The following is a 27,337-nucleotide window of genomic DNA, read 5'->3' as shown; positions in this document are numbered from 1 at the left end:
GATGGGGGTAGCTGAGGAGAGAATGGAACGCAGCTTAGGAGTGCTACCCTGTGGTTTTACATGGTGTACTCAACACAGTGACAGAGGGACCGTGCCCAGGACGTGAGCACTGCCTACTACGAAGCCTTCCCAGAGGTCACTGTGGTCCTGAAGCTCTTCCTTCAGCTCAGGAATTGGATTGATTTGAGTTGTTGGTTATTATTGTTGGAATGGAAGTGGCTCCGTTCCTCAGCAGTGGCTTCCCCTTTACCAAGCTCACCAACATTGGTTCACACGTGAAAGGATGCAGTGATTTGCAGGGGGGCCTATAATTGGCAGCTGACCTGGGTGACCAGTGCCTGTCCCATGGGAAACCATCTCTCAGGAGACTGCTCTAGGACATGACCTAGAGAAGGGGAGCACGAGGACCTCAGTGCTCACTGACTGTCACGGTCCCTCTCCGCAGACACGGAGAGACCTTCTGGTGGACATCAGAGGGGTGTCGTCCACTGCTTCTTGCTCCCTGGGTTTCCTTTGCCAGCCTTTCTAGTCACACGTTTTCTCTACACCAGCTTCATTGTTTGCTTCACGTTGCCAAATTGCAATCACTTTTTAATCCTACTTCCCTGATATTGCTCCCAGGTTTTGGTTGAGTCAGAGAGGTCAGATCAGGGTAGGCTTAGATGTAAAACTTCTTGCAAATCTGTCTAAGGAGGGCGTGCCTTGTCCCGTGAATCCTAGGCAGTCCCTGGGGGTGTGGCTCCATGAAGTTCGTGTTTGGGGAAAGGTAACCTGGGGCTCAGTGTAAACTGCGTTAGAGTAAGGAGGGGCCAGAGGCCAAGAGTTCAGTTAAGAAGCTGAGGCAGTGGAGTTAGGTGGACTGTGCGAGGCCAGGAGTAAAATGGTAACAGAGAGGAAAGGAAATGCCATGCTGAATGGTCATTTCCAAGAGAGAAGCAACAAGGCATGGTGACTGATGGGCGACAGTGGATACAAAAAGAGGGACACATTGATGTACTCAGTTTCTTCAGTTCTGTGATTGCTGCGGCAGTGTTTGGGGTATTTTAATTAACGTTATGCTTTGTTTAAGGCAGGGGTGTCCAAACTGCGGCCTACGATCCATTGGTAATTGGCCCGCAGCAAATTCCAAAAATATATTTAGTTTACTTAAATAAACCAGGTGCGGCAATACGTACTTCACCTCGAGTGAGTGGCCCGGCTGTTTGTGTATTTTACCACCTATGGCCCTTGGTGAAAAACATTGAAAAAAGTTTGGACACTCCTGGTTTAAGGTGTATGTTTATGAGCACTATACAACTGTAAAACTTAATTGTTTCAGTGTGATGGATAGTCTGTCAGTATGGTACGCCCACCTTTAGTGTGTTTAACAGAATGAGCAGCTTCTTAAAAATTCCAACTTGTAGACTAATCTAGACTATGATGTCCTTTCTTGGATCTCTTAGGAAGAAATGTCCCTGATATAAGCCGAATGAGGAATAGAATTCTGAGAGAAGCAGGCTAGTGGGGAGGGAGGTGTGGAGGGCAGGCGTCTCAATCAGTAAGCACATATTGAGCACTCACTATATCCCTAAGATTTGTGAGGTGCTGCGGAGGCTAGGAAACCTGGGTAACAGCTCCTTCTCCTGAGGAGCTGACGCCCTCTCAGGAGCCAGACTGCCCTGGAAGAAACAACCAGAAGCAAGCAGCCTACAGGGTATATAATTGAGCTGCTGGGCTGGTGCGTGGAGATGGGCGCTATTTACATACAAACTGGGCGATGGGCCTCTGGAAGCCACCGCAGAGAAAAACACAAGGTCAGGAGGACAGGAAAATCATAGATTGAAAGCTGTGAGAGAGGCAAATAGGCAACTGGAGCCCTACATTTCGTCACAGGACCCAGAGGGATTTATCCTTTCTGTTTTGCCCAGACGTTTATTCTTTGCAAAACACTTTTCTGTGTATTAATCTCATTTTAGTCTCGACCCAATCCAGCAAGGGAGGCAAGGTGGGGATTCTAAAGGGGGAAAGGATTTGAGAGAGATTTACGATGTCAAAACAGCAGGATTGTACGACCAATTAATCTTCCGGTTGAGTGTGAAGGAAGCCCTGAGGATGGCCCTCCCACTCACTCACTCAGGAAATCGCTCCCGTAGCAAATACTTCTTGAGGGTCTATTATGTGTTCTGGTGCCAGGGCTCCAGGTTTCTGGCGGAGGCCACCACGTCGCTCATGGTGCCGTTGCCAGGAAACGCGACAGGAAACGACGAGGAAGAACACCTGATGCTGACTGTCCCTCGGAGCCCCAGCGGCCTGTGGGACACCCAGGTGAAACTGACTAGTAGGTATTTGCAGGAAAGTTTGGCTTTTGCAGGGTGGAGGTCTGGGATATGAAATGGATCTGGAAATGATTAGCCTGTAAGTGAGAGTTAAGACTGAGAGAGGGTTAGAGGACCTGGGGAGATCTTGATTAAGACATTTAACAATGCTGAGCTCCAGTTTCTTTCTGTGGGAAATGAAGGAGATAATATCTGCATCACGGGATTATCTTAGATCATATGAACGTGAACAGACCTGAAAAACAGCAAAGCATTATATAAACCGAAAATACTGTTACTGGTGTTTCATCACTGTAGTAGCCACATCTTGTCTGACCGAACAGCTTAGCAAATTCCTTAAAAAAAAAGATCAAAATTTTGCACTAATATTTCTCCAAAATCTCATTATCAACATGCCCTTCCCCCACCCCCACCATCACCACAGGCAGAGGTCAAGAGCTAAATAAAAATAGGTCTTGATATCTGGGCTTTGAGTAGACATGAAGAGTATTAGACTAATTCATAAATGTCCCTTAGATGCGAAAGGCATGCCCTGATCAGGCAGGACAGCTGTGCTGTCTGTCGTGCAGCTTGACTTCTATAAGTACAATAATGAGTGATTAACAGCAAAAAACATCTTCAGATATTCTGACCATTGAAAAGTGAGGGAAGGGGAAATTTAGAAAAATTTGAGAGAAAAATTCAAGTTATGATCAGGAAACCCCCTGATTGTCAAAATGAAAGACGGGGGGAAAGCCAGGATACCTTTAGATAAATATTCAAAGCAAAGTCAGAGGACATCAAATTTAGAGCACTGTTTTGATTGAGCACAAGGATGAAATAGGTGACAAAGAGGGTTTTTTGTTAGTTTTTGTTTTTAAAGTCTGCTTTTTTGTCATTTTCAACTTCATAAGACTATGGTTTAAAAACAACTTTCTTAGATTAATCTTTATTTTGGGGCCTGATGTTACTATAACTAACTCCATGGATTAGAACCTCACCAGGAATAATAAGGCACATATTTCTGGTCAGTTTTCAATTTTTTTATCCAGTACGATATGGTTCTAATGGCTCAGAGCCCATCCAGTCAGCCCATTGCATTTTCCAGCTTTTATTAATTGATGACAGGGTGCATGGGACATCTACTGTGCAAGGAGCCACTGTGTCTCAGAAGTTAAACGGAGGAGGAAGATGGGTCACCTTGTTCTAGAAATTTGCCTACTCTATTCTCAGCAAAGCAAGGTGGGGTTGCTTCCTGAAATTTTAATTCTTGAGGCCTCAAAAATTCAAACTGCAATGCTAGTCTTCCTCAGACCGTAGACATTAGTGTGAAGAGTCTGTTTCTTTGTGTTTCTACAGTGACATAAACTAAAGGAATCAGCTCCTTCATTCCCTCATTCAGTCATTCATCAAACGTGTATGGAGGCATTAATGTGTGGCAGACATTGTGATAGTTGCTAGGGGTACGTGGATGAAGGAAAAGTCCTTGCTCCTAGAACCTTCCAGTCTAGTGGAGAAGACAACACAGGAGCAGGGCCAGAGCACGCTTCACGCAGGTGACACTGAACCTGAGTCTTAAAGGATCAGCAGGAAGGGGCCAGCTGGAAACGCAGGAGAAAACGCAGGAGAGGCCTCCTTAGGGGGTGTAGGAAAGTTGGCATTGTAGTGGACACCATACTCTTACTAGTGAGTGGCAGGAGGTTGGGTTGGAGAGGTACCAGGGTCATGTCTTTCTAAAGGATTTGGGCTTTGACCTTGAATGTGATGGAGCCCTCCTGAAGAAGCACTCTGATCTCCTGGCTTCTGTGTAGGCTGGGTTACTTTGAGAGCTGGGATGGTTTTGTATATCTCTGCGTCTTCATTGTTTTCCAATGAACACTTTTGAGCACTTCCTAGGGAGCACCCTAAGAGGTAGGGACACGGGAGACACAAGACTCAGCCTGTGCCCACGGACTCAGCCTGTGCCCTCGGACTCAGCCTGTGCCATCACACTCACTTCTGCCCTCACACTCAGCCTCTGCCCTCACATTCAGCCTGTGCCCTCACACTCAGCCTGTGCCCTCACACTCAGCCTCTGCCCTCGGACTCAGCCTCTGCCCTCACACTCAGCCTCTGCCCTCACACTCAGCCTCTGCCCTCACACTCAGCCTGTGCCCTCACACTCAGCCTCTGCCCTCGAACTCAGCCTGTGCCCTCACATTCAGCCTCTGCCCTTGGACTCAGCCTGTGCCCTCACACTCAGCCTCTGACCTCAGATTCAGCCTCTGCCCTCGGACTCAGCCTCTGCCCTCGGACTCAGCCTCTGCCCTCGGACTCAGCCTCTGCCCTTGGACTCAGCCTGTGCCCTCACACTCAGCCTCTGCCCTCACACTCAGCCTCTGCCCTCAGACTCAGCCTCTGCCCTTGGACTCAGCCTCTGCCCTTGGACTCAGCCTCTGCCCTTGGACTCAGCCTCTGCCCTCACACTCAGCCTGTGCCCTCACACTCAGCCTCTTCCCTCAGACTCAGCCTCTGCCCTTGGACTCAGCCTCTGCCCTTGGACTCAGCCTCTGCCCTTGGACTCAGCCTCTGCCCTCGGACTCAGCCTGTGCCCTCACACTCAGCCTCTGCCCTCAGACTCAGCCTCTGCCCTTGGACTCAGCCTCTGCCCTCGACCCCACACACATGGGGCAGGGCACTCCATGCACAGGTACTCGGGAGCTCCAGCGGGACAGCGGCAAGTCGAAGGCTTCCTGAAGAAGGCAAGGCTTTGAAGAATGAGGAGTGCAGCTGGGCAAGGGAAAGCTGGAGGGGCGCTCCGACGGAAGATAGTAGGAGCGCAGTAGTGGCGGCAAGGAGAGGCTGGCACGTGTGTGGATAGATGGCACCGGGATGTTTTGCAGAGAACATGCCCATTGGTGGGCAGAATGGCCCCTGGAACAGAGCCCGAGGAAGTGGAAGGAGGGGTGAAGGGGGACAGTAGACACGTTGGCCAGGAACAGAGCGGCATGTCCTCATGTGGGATTGGAGGAAACGAAGTAGGGGTGGATGTGACTATAGATTGGTTTCACAGGGGTTGATGACAGACCACGTTTCAGTGAATCAATTGAGGTTCATGTCAATGAAATAATAGTGTACCCTTAGCACCACACTTGGGAGCATGTCTTACCTGTCTTCAGGCAGATGCCTGCCTCTTCTCCTTCAAAGCTCTCCGTGGCAGGGGAGAACGTGCCCCTCAGTCCAGAAGCCAGAATGCACATCAGCCGCAGGTCTTAAATGCTTCCACCCCAGAAGGCCCTCTGCCCCCTCACTGGCCCTCCTGGGCTCGGGACCCTTTACCATTCAAAGACCCACGCTGCCTCTCAGGTCCCCTGTGCTCCGACCTGGGAAGGGGCTGGGGAGGGGCCAAGGCCCAGGGGCGGTGTGCTCCCCCACCTCCTTATCTCCTCCTGATTCAGGTGGCTTTCCCGCTCTCCTTGCAGCCAGTTTGGAATCTCTGTGGAGGCTGTTTTCTTGCCTCCTCCAGTCTGTTTCCTTGTTGACCTCAGATTACTCCCTGGAGAGGATGAGACTGAGTGAAGAGAAAGGTGGGATCAAAAAGGCAGGCTTGACTATGAATGTTGGCCCACTGAGGTGATTACAGATGCAATGATGGCTTCACTCTGGTCCAGTAAGTAGGAGCACAGGTGAGAGCACGACGGCCCCATGTTGGTAACTGTGGAAGCTGGACACTGAGTTTCATTACCCTTTCGTCTCTAACTTTGGCATGTTTCAATTTTCCATAATAAAAAGATGAACAATTAAATAGTTGGAATTTTAAAAATACTGTGAATTTACAATAAGACTTCATTTTTGCCAGATAATATGAATAAATCCATGCTATTTACCAACATAAAAACAGGCAGGAGCTATCCAATGAGAGCGTTGTGGTTTGGACCTCTCCTGCCCTCCCACCAGCTCCAGCCGTGGACAGTGTTATCTGGTACTTTCCCTGCTTGGTTTTAATCACAACTACCCTACAGCTTCCTTCCTTCTCTCTGAGCAGTCTTGCCAGAGGGGCACCTTCCTTTCTCTGTTACTTTCCTTTCTCTCTGTTACAAGTTTGAAAGGTAACCCTTGTTGGAAGGCAGTTGCCGTTTAAGCCCATCCCAAACTTGCCCTTGGCCTGAGCTCGCCTTCCACCCCAGCTGTGACTGCTGTGACAGGGAACTACTAGTTGTCACACTTGTTTCTAAATTACCCACTTGGGCTTCTCCAAATCAAATAATCCTTTCCTTGTCCAGCTTTTTCACAGGTCTCTGATGTTTTACAAAGAAGTGTCTAGAGCTGCTCCAGCACTGGAAAGATGCTTAACAATATTAAGTTATACAAAAACAAAGTTCAGAGGTAAAAGATTCTTTTCAGTTGAGACCACATTGTGACAGAGAAACCTGAAGACAAGTAACTATATGAGTCAAAAGATAAGGAACCGACTAGCAAGAGCTGCCGAGGTTTTGGGTGGAGCGTGGGTCACTGGCTGGGCAGAGCAATTCCCATTCAGCTTTCTAAATGTCGCCTCCAGGCACTCCGTTCCACCTTCTTAGTAGCTGTGCATTTTCTTCAGGATAAAACCCACGTTTCTTAAAGGACAAGTAAGATTACTGAAGATCTGACTCCACCCACCTCTCCACCCGTGTCTCAAGGTTTCCTTCCTGGAAGGCGTGCTTGATGCTTCAAAATCATACTGATCTCTCCTTTCCTTACCTTTGCACCTGTGCTTAGCACCTTGTAAGGTCCCCAAAGAAAGCCTAGTCGTATCAGTTACCCTGCAGAATGGTGGCAGCCCCAAATGAAGACAGCTAATTAAACAGACCCTTAGGCTGGCAACAGAAATGTTAGTTTTCTAATAATAGAGGGACACTTGTCCTAAAAGATATAGGACAGCATATAACGTAATAATGATTTATTGATTGGTTGGTTGGTTGGTTGGTTTGTTGATTGATCACTAGGCGCCAGACACTATGCTCAACTCTTCACCTACGTTACCTCCTTTACTCTTATCCTAAATCAGTCCCTCTGCTTCACCCTGCCCCACCCCACCCACATCCCATCAAATCAGCTAAGAGTGTGGACTTGGAAGCTGGTCTGCCTGGATTTCAAGCCCAACTCTCTCTTTTTAACTCATTACTGTGCCTCTTGTGCCTTAGTCCCCACGTCTGTAAAATGGGCATGATAACTTCTTTATGAAACTGTTGTGAGGACTCTGTGTTAAGCTTTGAGAACAGTAAAGTTTAAATAACTGTTAGCAATGAATGTTATTATTTCAAGATACTCAAATGTGGTAGTTTTGTGTGTGTGTGTTTTAAAATATTTTCTATACTTTTTTTTCTGGTTCATTTTTGGACTCTTAAGACTTCCTGTAAATCAACTAACTTTTTTTTGTCTATTGAAATCACAGGGTTACCGTAATCAATCCTATCTAATTCCTGTCTTTTAGCATCCTTTTTCTAAGGAATGTGATAAGGAAGATGGAGCTACGACGCATTCCTGTCTCTGTAGAAAGTAATCAAAGATCTATCTATGCTGACATTAAGAGAACATCTGCAAGGTTTTGTACTAACTGAAAAATGAAAGTTTTATATATAATATATAATATACAACATATTATATATATATATATATATATATATATATATATATATATATATATATATATCTCCATAATCTAGATAAGTGAATTTTAAAATAAATTATGTAATATTTCATATCATTTTATATAATTTAAAAATCCTCTTGCGTGGAGTATGATGATGGTTGAACAAACTTGCAAATACACAAAAATCATTGGAAGCTACACCCTTTACTCAAGTGAATTTTATAATGCACACACACACAATATGTACATTATGTCTTAATAAAACTGTTTTCAAAATCCTATATTATAAGGTATTGTATGTAAACAGAAAAAGTCTGGAAGAAAATACACTAAACTGTTAACAGTAATTATAACAAGGGGAGAACTGGGATGTGGCAGGTCTTCGTGAGGACAACTTTGGTTTTTTATTCTACTCGCTTCTGTATCAGAATGCTTTACCATGAGCACAGATTTATGTTTTATTACATATTATTGGTCTTTTTTGTTCACTGCTGTAACTCTAGCACCCAGATCAGTGCTCGCATGTAGCAGAGGTTTAATAGATATTTGTCAAATGAGTGGGTAAGTAAATACATTCCATGTTAAATGTGAAAAAACAAATAGTGGGCACAATAACTTGATAGGTTTTGTATGGTGCTTTCAAACTTGCTAATTTTTAAAATCCATTTCCAAGATAGATTTATGGAAGTGATGCTTTTCAGCAATTTGAGAACTATTCTTGGAACACTCTGAATGGGTCCTGGCTTAAAAAATTCAGGCTCTGATGTTGATTTTTGGCAGCTAAATTTGGCCATGAAAGGAGTTTCCACAGTATATCTTTTATTAAATCTGTCATAAAACATGTACAATGCTTTATTTTTTAAAATCTAATATAAGACAATGAGATGCTGTAACAGCAACTGTGGTAAATTGTAGTTTCATGTGTACTTCGTACTGCCTTTAAATTGTCTTATTGAAGTTTTTCTTTAAAAGTAGTGGAAGTAAGTCTGTTGGTAGTTTCCAATCTACATTAAAATCTGTCTGAACGTCCCTTCCCTAATAAGCGTGGTTTCCGCATGTTAAGGTAAATACTTGTTGATAGGTACCTAAAATGCTGGAGTAGTATTGGCTATGTGAGTGTTTAATCCTGGTTATGGCTCAGCTAATGATTATGATATTGGACATATTTTTATTTTACTGTTTGCTGAAATGGAAGTTACTTGCTATTTTTGTTTAATGCATTTATGAATATATAAAATAATAAGATCTTGATTTTTAACTCACCGTTCCTCTAAAACAGTGGTTCTTAAATGTTTTGGCCATAAATCCCTTGAGGATCTTATGAGAGTGATGAACCTTTGCACTAGAAAAATGTACACATTTGAAGATGGTCCCAAACCTCAGGTTAATAACTCTTGTACTACATCGTTAAAACACATGAAGATATCTGTAGATATGTTCACATCCATAGTTTACATGCATATTTAACTTAAAAACATGTAATTTAACCAAGGCTGCTAGCTTTTGTATTATGGCAGCTTTCACTTTTAACCTCCAAGCTATCGAAATCCTTTACAAGAATATCATACTCACTGCTCCAGGTAAGAGGTACTCAGGTGACTCTAGAATGATTGGCAGACGGACTTCAGACTCATATTAAGCAAACCCCGGTGGCATGGGGCAGTTTAATTCTGTTTAAGTGAATTCAGCTGCTTTCTGAATTCTTCCAATAAAGTAGTCATTACATAATTATTTACAGGTGACGTAACGAAAGGATCAACTTCTCAAGATTCTTTTTTGGTCTTGAGATTCTAAGAAGTTCAAGACCAGCAACTATGGTTTTTAAGAGGGAGTCTACAATTAATAAAGAGTTATTTCTTATACTTTGTGCTTCTTCTATGAGAACAAGTTAAGGGAATTGTGGTTTTAAAGTGTGGTTTGGAGAATGTGTTGGGACAGACCACGAGCTGCTTGAAAGACAGCAACACAGAAAGAAACTCAGTTTGAAACAAGAAAAAAAGAGAAACGGAGAAGCACTGAATTAAGGATTAAGGACGGGTGAGACTTGCAGTTCCTGAAAACCGAAGAGTGACTTGTTGATGAGCCACCCAATCTGGAGTCACAGTCACCGGGCCCATTTCAGACGTAAGCACACCTATCATTCAGTTCTAATTAATGGGAAAAGAGAAGGGGTCGGGGTGACTTCTGGCCCCATTTTCAGGGCAAAGAATTTGCTGATTTCCTACACTAAGAAACTTTTCTAGATTTGCGGTTTTGGGGGCAAGAATTATTGGAAGTGTATCCTGCTCCATAACTAGACTCTAGGGAGAAAAACCCTGAGGGGACAGAGTTAATGATGATAATCTTGCAGAGGAAACCAAACCCAACAGTCTTCCCCGCTGCCCGCAGCAGCTATGACAGCTCTCCAGCTCTCCCACTCCCAGTGGTCCCCAATGGGATAAGGACCCAATGGGATAAAGAAAAGTATATGAGAAGATAAACTCCAAAAGACCATTGAATTTGTCCGACCAAAAATCCTTGGAGGTTATATTTTTGTAGGTTAAGGAAAATGGAGTAAGTAGTGGATTCAAAGATGGAATAAATGAATAAATGTTGACTAATCATTTGAGGTGTGCAGCTGTGAGTGAAGAGAGAGAGAGAGATGGGTTGGTGCAGTGGTATCGAACAAATATGTCTTCACATTGGAGGGTCCTGGTTATATTTAAAGGAGAAGTGAGAGGAAAGAGCCGATGGAAAGAGCTAGGGGATAATTTTGGGAAAACAAGAGATGACTGCGGACCTTAAGGACTCCGTCTAGGATTGAAGGGAGAGGAGGCCGACTGCGAGGGAGGGGATGGTTTTCCTGTGTACGAGAGTAAGAATGAGAAGCGTAGAAGAGACGTTACATGAGGCTCTGAGAACGATGGACTATTGGTGGTGCGTGCGTTAGGAGGGTGGGGTCGTTGATCTGATGGAAGGAAAGTCTATGTGGAGGAATAAATAACCATCAGCCTGAAGTTCACCACAAAGGAAAAATGTACCAAAACTTAGTCAATCGTCTTTCCTCTTAAATGACTCAAAGTTTCGAGGAAATTGCCTGGAAAATCAAACCGTTCAATTCACCCATTGACTACATTATACTTTACTTTTGAAAACCCCACAGCGAAGATACCATGTCTAAGAGATCAAGAATCTTCTTCCCTGATAGCTGAGCTTTTTAGCTATTACACTGAGACAAAGGCAAGCTAAGGGACTGGTTTCTTGGTCCATCACCTTGCACATTTTTTGGTAAGGCTTTCATTCGATGCTCAGTCTGAACTGCCAGCTACTTTTACATAAGTGCATTTCCTGGATATGTGTGTTTTATGGCAATCGCCAAAATTTCCTGCTTGCCACCAGTGCCCAGTAGCTATCAGGGATCTAACTGGTGGTGCGAGGAGGAGCGTGTCAGATTGTGCTGCATGTCAGATTGTGTATCGAGGCAGGTTGTTGAAAAGGCAATTACTTATTAGGGACTGGAGTTTGGTAAGCAACTGATAGGAGGCCTGACGGGAGAAGTGGGCATGGAAATGACCGCATCAGGAGCTGTAAACATTTAATAAATACGTAGAATTGCTACGGGAAAAATTCTCTCCTATCTTCTACTCTGACCCTCCTCCTACCTTTGGCCACCCCTTCTTCAAGTGCCCAATGGTGTCATAAAAATGTGTTTGAAAAAAAACCCCTAAAAACCTAAATTTTTTTATTTACTGCATGTTCATATCCACCAGCTTTGGAGTTAAAAATTTCAATGGCATATGAGGCTGCATCACAGTAGCAAAGCAGCAGAAGAAAGGAGATGGTAGAACGTTAAAAACTTATCCACTTAAAGTAAGTTGATAACATGTTTGTCTTGGTCATCTGAAGTAACACACGAGGTATCTTCCCTGGGTTGCTTTGAGTGCTACCTATTGCTTTTTCATTGTATTATATTTTAACGTTGCTATAAAAATCTCAAAATATGATTTGAAACCTAGTATGACCGAAAAAAAAAAAAAGAAAGAAAGGAGATGGTAATCCCCTGTTCCATCTAGAGGACTGGGGTCTGTCCTAGGCCTCCTCTTTTGAGAGAAACACTGACGGACTTGCGTTTCCATCACAGAGTAGGTAGGGCCGTCAGGTTATCTGAGGAATGACTAAAGTCCTGGAAAAAGAATACCAGGAGACTGTCTTCAGATTTGAAGGGCTGTCTGCCACGTGGAAGAGACAATTAGTATTATTCAATGTTATTGTAAAGGGCAGAGCAATTCAGGAAGTGAAAAAGAGATACATATTGGATTAAAATCAAAAAGCAATTTCTACTAATCAGAGTTGTTCAAAAGTGGAATGGGAAGAAAGTAAACTGCAGAACAGCATTAGATATATGATCCCATTTTAGTTTGAAATTATGCACAAAGATCTTTGAGCAGTGACGGGACAGGATTGCTGGTTTAGAAAAATGATGCTGACAGCAGGTTAGAAGGTACGTGAGAGAAGTAGTCAAGGACGGCCAGTTAAAAGACCATTGAATAAATCAGACAAGAAATGGTGAGACCCTCCTAAACGGGGGTAGTAGCAGTGGGCGTTCAAAGTTAGAGATGACCCAACTGTCGACTTTTTAAATAACAACTTTGTTGAGTTGTGCGCAATAAATTGCACCTATTAAAAACATACAATTGAAAGACTTTTGATAGATGCATGTACCCACGAACCCATCACAACCAAGATACTAAATATTTCCATCATCCAAAAATTTTCTCGTAACTCTTCCACTCCTGCCCCAGACAACAACTGATCTGTTGTCTGCCACTTATAGATTAGACCGCCTTTTCTAGAGGTTTATATCAGTGGAATTCTATAATATGCATTTTTGTATGTCTGACATATCATTTAGCATAACGATTTTGAGAATCATCCATGTTGTATGTATTTTTAGTTTATTCCCTTTTATTACTAACTGATATTCCACTGCATGGCTATACTATAACCATAAAGTTCATTTTTTTCTTTGCACTTGGTTTATTTCTAGTTTTCACTGTTAGAAATAAAGCTACTATGAACATTCTAGTGAAGTCTTTGTGTGGATTTCTATTTTTATTTCTCTTGGGTAAGTACCCAGGAGTAAAGTGACTAGGTTCAATTGTAGGTAGGTGTGTGTTTAACTCTTAAGAAACTTAGTTTTCCAAAGTGGTTGTACTGTTTTGCATTTTCACCAGCAGTTGCCACACACCTTTGGCAACACTTGGTGTTGTCAGCTTTTAAACTTTAGCCATTCTAATTGGTGTGTAGTGGTATCTTGTGGTTTCCATTTGTATTTTCCTGATGACTAATTATGTTGGACATCTTTTCATGTGTGTATCAGCCACTCATGTAACTTCTTTCATAAAGTGTCTGTTCAAATCTTTGCCCATTAAAAAAATTGCATATATTCTTACTGAGTTGTAATAGTTCTTTATATATGCTGGTACCAGTCTTTATCAGATTTATGTATTGCAAATATTTTCCCATTCTATGCCTTATCTTTTCATTTTCTCAATAGTATCTAAGAGCAAATTTTAAAATTTTGATAAAGTTCAGTTTATCAGTTTCCTCTTTTATGAAAGTTTGTTTTTATGTCTTATTTAAGACGTTTAGGCCTCCTTCAATACTGAATAGATCTTCTCCCATGTTTAGGGGTGTTCCAGTTTTAGGTTTCGCATGTAGGTCTATCATGCATTTTGACTTAATTTTTGTAGATAGTGTGAAGTAAAGGTCAATGTTCAATTTTCCCCCCATATGGTGATGTAATTATTCCAGCAGAATTTGTTGAAAAGATTTTCCTTTCTTCCATTGAATTGTCTTACCACCCTTGTTGAAAATCAGTTGACCATATATACGTGGGTCTATTTTTGGAGTCTCTATTCTGTTCCAGATGGAGGTATCTAATGAGATATTTGACATAAGAAATTAGAGCTACTTTTTTTGCTCAATATTGGTATCTTTTGCTCAACCCATGGAGAAAAGCATCTCTCTTCAGGAAGGCCTACCTCCTACCATCAAGCTTGCTTATCAATTCTTAAATTCTTGATTCAAATACATAGTTCTTATGAGCAAGAATTACAACCAAGATCTATGATTATAATGGAATGGGAAATAGGAAAACTTGGGTTTAGACTTGGTCAAATGCACAATGGCACAAAGTATTTGGGGGACCTAATTGTTTGCAACACAAAACTTATTCATGTATTATTTCTGTGGAATAATTTACAGGGTAAAGAAATGAAAGTGCCTGGAAGACAATTGAGGATCCAAAAACTTCTCTGCAAAGACGATCTGTAATCTGGACATCAGAAAACTACCCAGCTCTTTCTTATTTCTGTTCATGACACATAAAGTCATCTTACAAGGCACCAGGGTCACTGGCCGGGTTCCCCTGATGTTCGCGTAGATGTGGGAGCCTTTCTTTCTATCTCTAGAGCCTAAAAAAAGCAAATGCTTTACAGAAAATGGATTCAACCATCATCTGAGAAGAATGTTCGTCCCATGTCATAGAAGTTCCGTAAAGGTTCTCTCTTAGTTTCCTCTATCTAGGGATAATGACCTGAGGAAAGAAGGGAACCGGTCCAAAAGATTGTTATAAATAAGAATTTTACATAAATATGAGTGCACTTCTGAAGATATACTAGTAGAAGAGACTAAATATGAAATTCAATTTTAGTGGATCATTTAAAAGGATTGCAAAATATAGTAAAGGACATGTATGTTAAAGTGTGTGACCTAATGGCCACGGAATAGAAGTTTATATTCTGATTTCAGCACATATCTTAGAAACTATACTTAGAAATATGCTATACATATTTCTAAGGAGAAATACATAATGACTTCTTAACTGTGCTTATTTAATAACAAGTAAATTAAAAAATATATTCCAGACAAATCCTTTCCCACTTACATATGCAGTATTTTTTGCTTTTACAACTTTAAATTTTGACACTTTCTCACAGGTACAAACTGCATCTTCTTGGTTAGAAAAATCAAATCAGTCAACTCAGGAATTAATTTTATGTCCTTCAACAAGAGTTTTTGGAAGTGCCTGGAAATTAAAGCTATATGGTTTTAAAGTGTTGAGTTAATGACCTTTCTGAAAGAAGAGTGTCAAACCCACCAGTCGCTAAGCCCGCTCCCTAAAGTCACTCAAAAATGTATTTAGACTCCACAGCTGCAAACAAAAAGCAAAAACAAATTTCCCCCCCAACATTTGTGTTTTTGAAGGCTCACTGTCTTCTCCCTGCCACCGTAGCTGGTGTTTTACCATTCTTAAGGGTTCATACACCTTATTTTCTAAGCAAGAAGTACTGTTTTCCTTCACTTTTTAATATTATTTGCACTGAGGGTTGATGTTTACCTTTTCGAATTCAGGTCCTCTTCTTGGGCTATTATTTGTATATCTATAACCGTGAGTGCGTGCGTGCGTGCCTGTGTGTGTTAGGTATGTGGATATAAGGTATCTTGAAATTTTCTGTAACTGTGGAAGTTGTTAGATGCCTAGAATCAATTTAAGCCCCTGGATGAATTTTGAAAACCGTCCATTCACTGCTATTTCTTGATTGACTACTTTGGATCTCTTGGGTCTGAAACTTTTTACAGTTATCTCCAGAGTAGCAATTCTGATCCATTTCTTAATGATTTCGCAATAACTATCTCAGCATCTAAATTAGAAAATAAAAATAATGCTGGTAAGTGTTTTTTGTTTTATTTTCTTTAGAGTGATGGCTTCCAAACTTACTGTATTTTTATTATTTAAAGTTTACCTGTAATAGGATATCTTTCTATTTTGGACACCATTTAGTATGTAAACATAAAGTTTGTATGACAACCTGGTATATTTGGTCGAGTTCAAAGGTTACACAACTCTGTAACTCTCTAAAGACTTTGGCAAAATGTTTTCCCCCTCGATTTTAAATCATTATTTTGTCAGGAAAATTTAATTAGAAAAAAATGTTCTTTTTCTAACTACAGGCCCGTCCATCCATTGAGCCAATAAAGAATTTGTAAACAATTTCCAGCTTCTAGAACTACTAAGAGAACAATTTTTTTCCTGTAATTAGTATCTTAGAATTTTTTTATCCAGTGCCAAACGCAATGTGAGCTCAAGTTTTTTAGTTCAGTTCTAAAGTTAGAACCCATGATTTTCAAGTGGGTTCTAAATTTGGCAACGATGTCCTCCCTGCCTAGTAGCTGGTCTTTTCCGAGTCTTAAGGGTCCATACATCTTATTTTCTAAGCAAGAAGTACTGTTTTTCTTCACCTTTTAATAATTTTTTCCATTTCCCCTTTGTAAAATACCAAATGTGGTGCAACCTTTTTTAGATCATAAAATAAAATAAATATGGCAGCTTTTTGAGAAAAGAAGGGGGAGAATAGTAAACGAGTGGGGAGTCATTTAGCTTCTTTCTTACAATGAAAAGATAAGTACCGTGTGTCTTAGATACCGAGTTACACAAACTTTATATAAAGGTTGGTAGAAATCTCCAAGTCAGAATTCAAATCAGGTGCTTATTTTTTCTGCGAATTTCTGCACAAATACACCTGAGTCCTGGCCCCCTTCCTGAGGAAAATGGAGGACAATGTCTCATTCCATCACCACCTGAAGAAATTGTGTCCCACAGAGCCATCCCCTGCGGTCTGCTCTTTGCTAAACATTTCATTCCCTTTCCTTGTGGATGAAGACCCAAGACAGTGCTGAGTGCAGTCCTGGGTGGGTGCGGGGCTCGGGCCCAGCCAGCGAAGGGCGCTGGCCTCTGCAGAGGCCAGGGTCTCGGTGCACAGAGGTTGTGGGTGGCTGCAAGCAGCCACTTCCTCATTCTGCAGGGTGTTGGAGGGAAGGACACCAAGGTCTCTCCCAGCAACAGGCGCCCACGTGCCTCTCACTCACCTGCATTTATCTGGGCCCAGCAGCTGCAGCCTCCGGTCTCCCACTGTCACAGTCACTGTGTCCTTTTTCCTCCCATTAGAACCACCAGGTCATTGAAATGGCCCAAGCAGGAAGGAAAAGGTGGCATGGGGCTTTTGTTCCATCCCGGGGCCAAGTTTTGGAATCTGATCCTTGAGCTGCACACCTCGGCAGCAGAATGTGTCTGTTGGAGCAGCTTCCTCTCCCCATGATTATGTTGCCCAGGCATTCATATACGTCAGCCCCGTCCCCCCGCCCAGGACGCCAGAGTGCAAGACTGCTCTCTCTCACAGCGTTTCCCAGCACTTCCCTAGAGATCTTGGCAAATAGACATCCTGTTTGCTCAGGTCTCTGGTCCTCACCCTCCCCTGCTAGGAAGGAAGAGCAAGCTATCAGACCTCTTGGGGGGTGGGGGTGGGGTGGGAGGAGGCCTCCAACAACAAGAGAGAGGCCTTCACCGTCTTGTCCAACAGGTTCCCCTGCTTTACTTTCTCTTGCTCCTGCAGTGCCAAGAGGAGAGGACTAGAATACTTAAGATATTTCCCATTCCCAGTCTTCCTAGGTACTAAGCATTCTGACTCCCAGACTCCCAGCAAAAGCAGCAGCAGAATTTTCTGGGATGCACGGCCCTCCCATCCTCCATACCACTCCATTGGCAGCTGTCTCCCCTCCCCACCCTGCAAGTGTTGGTAGGATTCCATCGACCTCAGCATTCTGTGGGTGGCTGCAACTGGCTTGGACATCCAACCTTGGAGGGAATGTGGCGAAGTAAACCAGCCTGTATGCTGCCCTGTAGACGGTACGGACCATTCGAGTGCAGGCGATAGCTGCTCTGAGTGGGGAGCTCAACCCGGTTTAGACCAGCAGATCATCCAGGCCAGTCTCCTGCCTCCGACAGTGGGCATAAGGGCGAATTGGTGAGACCACATTGTTGCTCTTTACCATGCTGGCCTCAAGCTCTTAGAGCCACTCCACATAACATCCCCGCTTTGCTGAACAACACACTGTTTATCTGGCCTTATTTCCAGGTTCTTGATTTTGGGCCTCCATCATCTGTCGCAGCGTTTTTATACTAAATAATCTAAAGGAAAGAGCATTCATTAAGCTGGGAGTCAGGACCCTGGGCCGCAGGAAGTGCATGACCCTGGGCAAGGCACTTACGGGCCTAGTTCCTCCATCTAAAACATTGCGGGGGTGGGGAATGGATTTGTTTGTAACTGTTCTAAGATCCCATGAGGCATCTTTAGACTACTCCTTAATGGTGTAGTAACCAGAAAATGGTCATTAAAATGCGACTGTAAGGTAGTCTTTTCCTCACAACTGTCCCTAAATTACTTTGGTCACACTTTAAAAAATACTGCTGTGTCTAGTCTTGTAGGGTTCATCCTCTCCGTGCTTTACGTGACTGAATTAACTTCGTCACATCCCCCTTTTTCTTCGGCTTTACTGCTTGCAGATCTCCTGTCTTCTTTTCTGTTTATAAATCTACCTTTATTTAGGAAGTTTCAAAGTGCTCTTAATTACGTTTATTACGATCTCCACAAGGACCCCAGCTCTGACAAAGTCTGTGCCCAAGGCGGGATGTGGCATTCCCTGCTTGCTTCCTCATAACATCCCACGGTGTGGTGGCTTTGTAACGGCAGCAGTGCACTGAGTCGGTGCCTTTGGGGGGCTGCCCACGCGTCTCCCATGCCTTTCCTGTGTTACGAACAGGAGTTCCGAGTCCATCATCTTACAAGTACATCTGATGTCTTTTCTCCCCAGTCCTTTTATCTTGGCCATGTGAATACCCGTCTCCCACTTTTGGCACATTCGCAGAACTTGGAGAGCTCTTTTGGCTCTCCCTCACCCAGAAGGAGAGCCATCTACAGAACTGAAGATGGCACTGTGTATTTCCACTTCCATGTCATTTTTTTAATGCTGAAAACAAAACGAAACAATAATCTCTCCTGCTCACCCTGACCCCTGGGAGACAGTGCCAGTTGGTTGGGGGTGGAGAGTGAAGGGCAAGGTGAGGCTCCTAAGTGAAGGACGGGAAAACAGCGTTTTGTTTTACCGTGAATTTTAGTAGCAGGTTATACAGTAGTCGGTGGCAAAGCCTTGTTTAGACTCATGTCTCTTCATTACTTTCTACACTTTATCATTTTCAAGCATTTGCTCATGAACTGAGTGGCTCCTATAGGCTAGGCAGGAGGTTACGTACTGAGGACAATGGTGACTAAAGCACGCCCTGCCCTTGAGGCTAGAAGGCTACAGACAAGAGGGTAGTTGCAGGCCTGGGTGAGAGGAGTGGGCCCAGGATGCTGTCGGGGTACGGAGCTCCCCCACCCCCCACCAGGGTTGGCTCGGACCGCGGTGGTCAGCAGAGACTTCTCAGAGCGGTTATGCCCAAACTGAAAGGCAAGCAAGGGTTGGATAGGTGGCGCATTATCCCGACTGATGGAATGGCGAGCACCTGAGGAAACATACACTCAGGACCTCCCGGTGGTTGCAGATGCTGGGAGCTTGGAGCATGGGGCTGCAGAGAGAAGCGAACACTGGCCGTGAATGGCCGGGGTTGCTCTGCTGAGGAGTTTGAACATTCTCGTGAAGGCAACGGGAAGTCAGATGGCAATTTTTAAAGTAGGAGATATCACGATCATAGTGTCATATTTACTTTAGAAAAATCACTTGGCGTTTTCTAAGGCTGAGGCCTAGGGACATTAGGTAGTTAGACACTGTCAGAGTAGATCAATCAGGAAGCAGTGGCTTCAACTAAGCCGGTTGCCTTTGAAATGAGGAGAAGTGGGTAGATCAGAAACATAAAGAGGGAGAGTCCACAGGACTTAATGATTTGTTGATGGTAGGGAGTCAGGGAAAGGGAGGAATCTCAGGTTTCCGGGCCAAGCAGCCAGCTCAGGAGAAGGCCAAGAAGGCTGCAACGGTGAGTGAGTGCAAAGGTGAGTGAAGTCCTGAGTGTCATGGCCACCGTAAAGCAGTGCCAAGCTTCCCAGTCCTGCGGGGCCGGAATGATGAGGGACTGTTCTAAGAATGAAGTGGGTTTTCCATGCCTACTCGACCCACTTACCTGTGGGTAAAGAGTGCCGGGGCGCTGCCCCTTGACTGGGTTCCCAGACCTGTCATTGGTTCCATTCATTGGTTCCGTTGTGACTTCACCTCAATACTTGGTAAAGAACGTCAGTTTTGTCACTCCCCATATGGACCCTAGAAGGTGGCAGTGCTGCACCATGTTTGCTACAGCTGTCATTTTGCTACCTTTGGAACTCATGTTTTTGAATTGTCGGGTTGTAGTGCCAAAGCCGAGACTATAAGGAGACATCCATGCAGGGTGTCACGCAAGGGCACTGGGAGACTAACTGCATAAACCTAGGCAACCTTAATTTCCTCTTCTGTAAAATAGGAAAGTAGCACCCACTCCAAGGACTTGTCTTGAGGCCTGTGAGGAGGTAAAGCATTTACGAAGCCGAGCAGATGGTAAATCCAGTAAATGTTAGCTTCTGCTCGCCCTCCACCCTCCTGCCATGGACAACGCTGCCTTCTCACTCTGATGAAGGAAGCTCCCTGCTGCCCTTCCCTTTGTTGTCGTGCTAATAACTGGGGTTTGTTTTAATTCCTTAGACAATGAAGAGAAATAAAGAGAAGAAAGGAAGGGACAGAAGAGAGGAAGGGAGAGAAGGAAGGAAGGGGAAGGATCCGAATTAAATTTAGGGCTTTTCTAAGTAAGTGAAAGTTTTGCCTGAAAGAGCTCCTTCAAGTGTCTCACATCAGTTCTTTCTCAACCACAAGTGAAATGTTAACCTGTCGTTGGTGACAGTATTGTATGTCTACGGTAGGGCATTGCAGACCCAGAATACTTGAACTGACCTGGAATAGCGATCTAAGGAGTAAGACAGAAGCTCCCCTTCCGTCACAGACTGACTCTGCCCCACCAGTCTGTCCTTGAATCTTGTAGTTCTAAGCTGTGGTGAGATTGGCATCTCTCTTTGGAAAATGCAGGTCTTCTGTCTTGAGTCTTCTCCAAATCTCACAGCTTTGAGAGATAAGCATTTCAATTCTTTCTTGTAAGTCTTTCTGGATGTAGATAACATCTAACCCTCTGTTTGAGGCCCGCAAACTCCCTCAGGCACCTTTGTCAGATGTTGGACAAACTCAGGGAACATTTTTGAGTGGAACACCCTTTGGTCCTGGCTTCTAGTTCTTCTGCCTTCCCTCTTCTCCTTCTTGGCATTCTTTCCTTCCTTCCGTTGCTGCTCTAGCATTTCCTCTTCTAATCTCATTTATATTATTTTGCTCCATCAAAAACTCCCTTTGAAAAAGATACAAAGTTCAGTTTTAGCCACTGAAGAATTTATAGCTATGTAAGAATGTTCTTTGCCATTCATAAACACATACCTTTGGAAGACAACTTGTCACCTTATAATACTTAGGTCAGGATATAGTTTCTAGCTGCAAAAAGTTTACATTTCTTTAGGTAAGGTAAGAAAACATAAGAGAAAAAAGAGTCAAGAGACTAATATTACACCTGTTTAAAGAATAGGCAGGAAACCATAGTGATAGCCTCACAAAAATCCATCATTTGGGTTGGGGTGAGATTATTAATTTCCTCAGTTACTCTTTTTCCCCTCAAGTGTTGAAGTAAGTGCCTTTTGATGCCTGGGCGTGAGAACAGCTTGTTCCCCACAGCCACTTGGCAACTATAAATCCCAGGGACGAGGTGCTTTAAGCGCTGTGTTTATGGAGCAGGCACCACTGTTGAGAGAGACCAGGGTGGGGGAGGTGGGAGGGAGCAAAGGAAGAGGGAGATTGTGACAGTACTAGGAACCGCAGCAATGGGTGGGCGAAACCAAACGACAGGAGTAGGTCCCTCCTGGGGCCTTGAGGTCAGCCTGCTCTACTTCCCCTGTTCCAGCACTCCCAGCTTAACCAGGGGAATCTATGGCCCCCACAGGGTGCCTGCCCCTTAAAGCTGGAGTCCTTTCATGCAAATCCAAACTGATTCCATCCAAATCTAAAACCTAGATTGAATTCAATGAGCACACATTTTTGTGTCAAAGTAAATTTCTACGCAAGGACAGTAACATTTAGGGTGGGGAGTTACGAACTTTCGTGATATTTGCTAATATGTAGAAACAAATGTATCTTAACCTCAAAAAGTATCTTTGTTGCCATACAAATGCAGCTATTCAGAAACCTGGTGTTATTGTTTTGACTTTAAAGGTTTTTGATAATATACATGAATTAAAATATAAAAATGTTTGCAAGCTGATGAACACCTTGCACAGTAAAAAGTGAAAAAGAAAATCTGTTAAAACAGTAGTTCATAAAAACATTGCCCAAAATCATCAGGCTAGGGACCACCCTAAACACATGAGTTGAACCACATGAAGTTGCCTGTATCAATTGATTTTGACCAACAAAAATGATAACGTGGCAATACATTTTGCCGCTAAAGTCAGCATATGAGAATGTAATTGAATCTGTGAAGGGAAGCGAATTTTGGACATAGTGTATTAAAATTGAGTATCAACAATGTGATAGGTGTGGACAGAAAATCAAACATGACCTTTACATTCAGTTAACATTTATTGAGGACCTATGATGAGCGAGTGCTGGAGATACAAAGATGTGTAGGACAACATAACACGTAATATATTTAGATAGGTATAAAATATATAATAATATGTTGTTGTTACATTTATAACACTATACAAGCCATTAGAAAGGTACAACCAATATCGACAGAGTTCAAAATAAAAGAAAGCTCGTCAAATTCGGAATTAATAAAGGCTGGGAAGTTTTTAAAGGACAGGTTGGATTTTAGCAGCAGAGGTGGGGGAAGGACACTACAAGCGAAAGAAACAGTGTGACCAGGAGCTAGAAGATAGGACAGTACAAAGTCCAGTTTGATTGAAAATTAGGAGAACAGTGGGGAGGGAAAGCAAGAGAGAAATTTTGCCTTATTAGGGAGGGCCCTGAAGGCCAGGTGAGGATTTTGTAGTTAATTTGGAACAAATATTGTAACTAAATGGAAAGTTTTTATTTTATTTTATTTTTTTATTTTTAATTAAAGGTTATTGGGGTGACAATTGTTAGTAAAATGGAAAGTTTTTAAGCAGTGGAGTTTTATGCATTAGGAAAACATGAATAATACCAATTTTTAAAGTAATCTAAAATAAACAGCCAACATCTGTTGATCATTTAGTGTTCTAAGCAATTTGCATACTAGGCTCAGCTCTTTCATGAGCAATTTAAACTCACAGCTCCCCTTTGAAACGGGTATTATCTATTTAACAGAAGCAGTTAAGGCTCAGAGAGGTTCATTCACTTTGCCCAAGGTGACACAGCTACTTAGTGCCAGGGCCAGGATTTTAACCTAGGGGTTGCCTGGTGCCAAAGCCTCCATTCTAAACCACAAAATAATAAATATGAGAACTAGAGTTGGGGGCAATAGAAATGAAAAAAATAATCAATGAAAGGAAACGATTCGAAAGCAGTGTGACATAGATGTTAGAGAATTTGATGTGAGTGAAGAGGAAGAAGGGGAATCACAGACCCCAGAACTGGAGCCAGGGTGGGAAGTCAGCACGGAAGGAAACCAGTCAGAAAGAGGTGTGGTTTAGAGAGCAAACCAGCAAGGCTTCGAAACTGGTAAGAGGTGGGGCCCAGGATAGAGTCCAGACTGAAGGGGAAGCTTAGGGTCCTTTACATAGATGGAGGTTAAAACTCCCCGGTGTGGTCACCGAGGTCTCTAAGAGAGCAGGAAAGCAAAGAGAAGACGGTTCAGGGGAAAGAAGGAAGAGCCGTTAAAGAAGACACATCAGTAGAGATGAGAGGTAAAAGTTTTTCAAGTAGACAGTTACCTGATTCTGATTTATGTTATCAGGGTGGTCACCTTGGAGATGCCTTGACTTTAGGCGCTAGGATAAATGTGCACGATTTTTATGTATGTTGTATATTTCCTTGTAGGGAAGAGTCTCTAGAGTAATGAAGTCTGAATTTTAAAAAATGATCTGAGTTTTTGAGTCTTTATTAGCACATTTCTTCTCTTAAAAAACTGGAGTTTTTTTGTTTCTAATTATAGAATATAAATTTACTGTAGAAAACTGGGCAAATATTGAAGAGCATAAAGAGAAAACAAGGGTTACCTTTCACCAGAAATAAACACTATTAATATTACTTTAGTGTATTCTTCCAGTGTTCTTTGTATTCATGTACACACTTTTTTTCAAACCAGGGAGTCCTTCTGAAAATAGATTTTGTCACGATAAGATATTATGAATATTTCTATATTAGTATCTTTAGTATTCATAACAATTTGATAATGGCATAATAGTAATCCACCATAAGGATGGACCAAATTTTAGTTAACCAAGCTCTTTTCACTGGACATCTGGGTTGTTTCCATATTCTAGATAATGCTACAATTAATATTCTTATTCAAACCTTTGTGCTTTTTACTTATTTCTTATTATTTTCTAAATATTTCTTAGGAGCCAAATCACTGGTCAAACGCTATGAATGTTTCCAAGACAGAGTTCCGTTTGTGAATGGGACTATCTACTTGCTGGTAGTACTCATGTCGAAATACACTAAGTCATGCTATTTCCTTCCTACCTCCTTATTTCTGTCTTTGGAAGTTGAAAGGAAACCTTAGAACCAGGGTCTGTGTGTAACAGCAACCTTTCAGAAAAAGCATATAATTTTTTGTTGTTGGTTTAAAAAAATATATTTTAACACCTTTGTGAACAACAGGCATGGGTTGATAGTCATCTATTCAGCTCCACAAGCCATCTTGGGCGCTCAATGCTTTTTAAATAAAAAGACCTGGAACCGTCTTTTTGTTCAAAATGACAGGCAAATGAGGCCATCTTTCCATCCAGTCCAGCTCCCAGCTGGCAGAGGGACTCCTGCACTTCTGGCTCTGACTTTCCTTAGAGGTAAATCTGAGGTGGGGAACCTCACACAGGTCTGCTAGGATTTCTGTCCTAGCCTCAGGGGCTGCAAGCACCTTCTTTGCATTTCCTGGTGGGGTCTGGCCTGGGGTGCCCGTTTTTTGTCTTGGGTCTCCCTGGCAGAGCAAGGCCCTGTTCTTTCCTGTGTTCAGTCGTCCTCTGGGCTTGAGAGTTCAGCAGTCTTGGCACCAGCCTTTTTGGGGGTGCTGGGGAGCTCTGGGGAGCTTGTCCTGGGTGCTGGGCCCGTCTCCTGGCCTGCCCCTCTCTTCAGTCCTATCCAATCAGCCTGTAGCGCCTGCACTTGTCAGCGAGGGCTGTTGTCCCCCGTGATGGGAACCTGGTATTTACTATAGCTCCAAAGCAGTGTTTTTGCAAACTGCAGGGCCCATTGTTGGGTTGGGAGGTAAATTCAAAATTTTAAGAAAAAAACAAAATCAGACTCCATCACAATAGTGGTAGGTATTGTTTCATGAAGCTTTTTTTTTCTTCAAATTTTATATATGCAACATGTATGGGCCCTATTCCGCAACCTTGAAAGCCAAAGCTGTAAACTTATGTCAGAATTCCTGTGAGGATATGAGGTAAGCTTAGATGGGAAAATGTGATCAGTTTTTATGTTATCAGTGAGACTACTAACTGGAAGGTCATGTGGCTTTAGTGGAGCAAACGTCAGCTTCAGAGTCAGAACTGGGTCAATATCATTGCTCTCTCACTAGCTGGGTCACCTTGGACAACCTAAGGGATGTCTCTGAGGCTCCTTGGCATTATTTGTAAAAGGGAGATCGGCATCCTGGCTGGGGGATCACTGTGAGAATTAAATGACGTCACCTGTGGGTAGTGCTCAGCACGTGATAGACACGTGATAAATCCAGCTTGTTTTCCATTCTCTTGTCTGGACACCCTCTCCCGCACAGCCAGACTCACCGGTCCTCACCAAGAGGACATGCACCCAGGACATCATCAGAAAGGGTTCTGTCGCTCCCCCGAGGGACCCCTCTAGTTCAGTTTCCGACTCTGTGTGTTGTGTGATGATAATAAGTGTTTCCTGTGAAAGGAATCTCTGACCACAAAGAACTCAGGATCGCAGGTCACAGTCAGGAAATACTAAGGCCCCAACTCAGGACTGGCAAGCTCCAATGTCTACAGTGGCCAGGCAGGTGACATGAGCGGGGGAGAAGTCAGGTAGAGTGTTGAGGGAAAGGTGGGGACTGTGGCACACTATAGAACACAGAGCCCCTGTGCGGGAGGCAGCCCCTATTCACTTCACAAGATCGTAACCCTGACAAACTGTGGATCCAAGCATATCAGAGCTCTGAGTTTTCAAAACAAACAAACAAACAAACAAACAAACAAATAAGAAAAAGCTGAATGCGCTGGACTTTCTTGAAATGTAAAAAAATCCAACTTTTAAAAACATGGTGGTGGCCACATAAAACATTTGTGTGTCAGATAAGGCCAGCGGCCTGCCGGTGAGTACGGCCCAGCCTAACCCTTCCCAGCTTGGCTGATAGGAGAGTCACTTCAGGCTCTCAAGAAAAACCTCCCAGGTACCCCTGAAAAGTGCTCTTTTAATATTATTTTGTAACAAAAATACACTTTAAGCACTGAATATATAAGTCCAGTAATAGAAATTTCCACCTAATGAAGAGGAAGGCAGTGGTAAACGCCATGGGCCACAGGAAAGAAAGGGGCAAGTAGTCCCTTTCTGTGTTTGTTCGGTTAACCAAAACCACTCGTAAAACATTGATTCCTTTCTTTAAAAACAGCTTTATTGAGATATAATGAACATACATATAGTTCAATGATTTTTGGTATCTTCACAGGGTTGTGCAACCGTTACTATAATCTTAGAACATTTTTGTCCTCCTAAAAGATGCCCCACACCCATTAGCAGTCACTCCCCTTCCCCTCAACCCCCAGCCCCTGGCGTCCACTGATCTACTTTCTACTTTATAAATTTTCCTTTTCTGGATATTTTATATAAATGGAGTCATACACTATGTAGTTTTTGTGGCTGGTTTCTTTCACTTAGCATGTTTTCAAGGTTCTTCCATGTTACAGTATGGATCCTCTCTATTGTCAAATAATATTCAATCATACAGATTTGCCACATTTTATTTATCCACTTATCAGCTCATGGGCATTTGGGTTGTTTGCACTTTTTGACTACTACAAATAATGCGGCTATGAACATTCACGTAAAATTTTTTATGTGGACACATTTTTGTGTCTCTTGGGTACACACCCAGGAGTGGAATTGCTGGATAATTCATATGGGAACTCTATGTTTAACCTTTGAAGGAACTGTCAGACTATCTTCCAAAGTGGCTGCACCATTTTACATTTTCACCAGCCGTGTCTGATGGTTTCAATTCCTCCATATCCTCGCCCACACTTGCTGCTGTCTATCTTTTTTATTATAGCCAATCTCGTAGATGCTATGACATTTATTTTTAAGATTTATGGCACTTTTAATGGGGCAGCTGAATTCGGTCTATTGATGCAGTTAGTGAGATCAAGACCTGAAATAGTGACCTTTCCTGAGTTTA

The 27,337-nt window shown here is 42.9% G+C and overlaps 1 long non-coding RNA gene across 2 annotated transcripts in view; it reads left to right on the top strand.

Moving 5' to 3' along the window:
* Positions 1-16,442, top strand: part of LOC109449839 (uncharacterized) — a 90,909-nt gene extending 74,467 nt beyond the window's left edge. The window contains exon 2 of one of the 2 annotated variants that reach the window (XR_012495609.1): positions 14,155-16,442. This is a non-coding gene — a long non-coding RNA (uncharacterized LOC109449839). Of the gene's footprint in view, positions 1-2,172; positions 4,222-14,154 lie in introns of those variants that run through there. The other variant, XR_012495605.1, reaches the window with a different exon arrangement.
* The last annotated feature ends 10,895 nt before the right edge of the window (positions 16,443-27,337 follow it).

The sequence above is a fragment of the Rhinolophus sinicus genome, linkage group LG04, assembly GCF_036562045.2.
Source record: "Rhinolophus sinicus isolate RSC01 linkage group LG04, ASM3656204v1, whole genome shotgun sequence".
In the NCBI taxonomy this organism is placed as follows: Eukaryota; Metazoa; Chordata; class Mammalia; order Chiroptera; family Rhinolophidae; genus Rhinolophus; species Rhinolophus sinicus.
The sequence above is the reverse complement of the archived record's forward strand: the minus strand, read 5'-3'. Positions and strand labels throughout refer to the sequence as shown.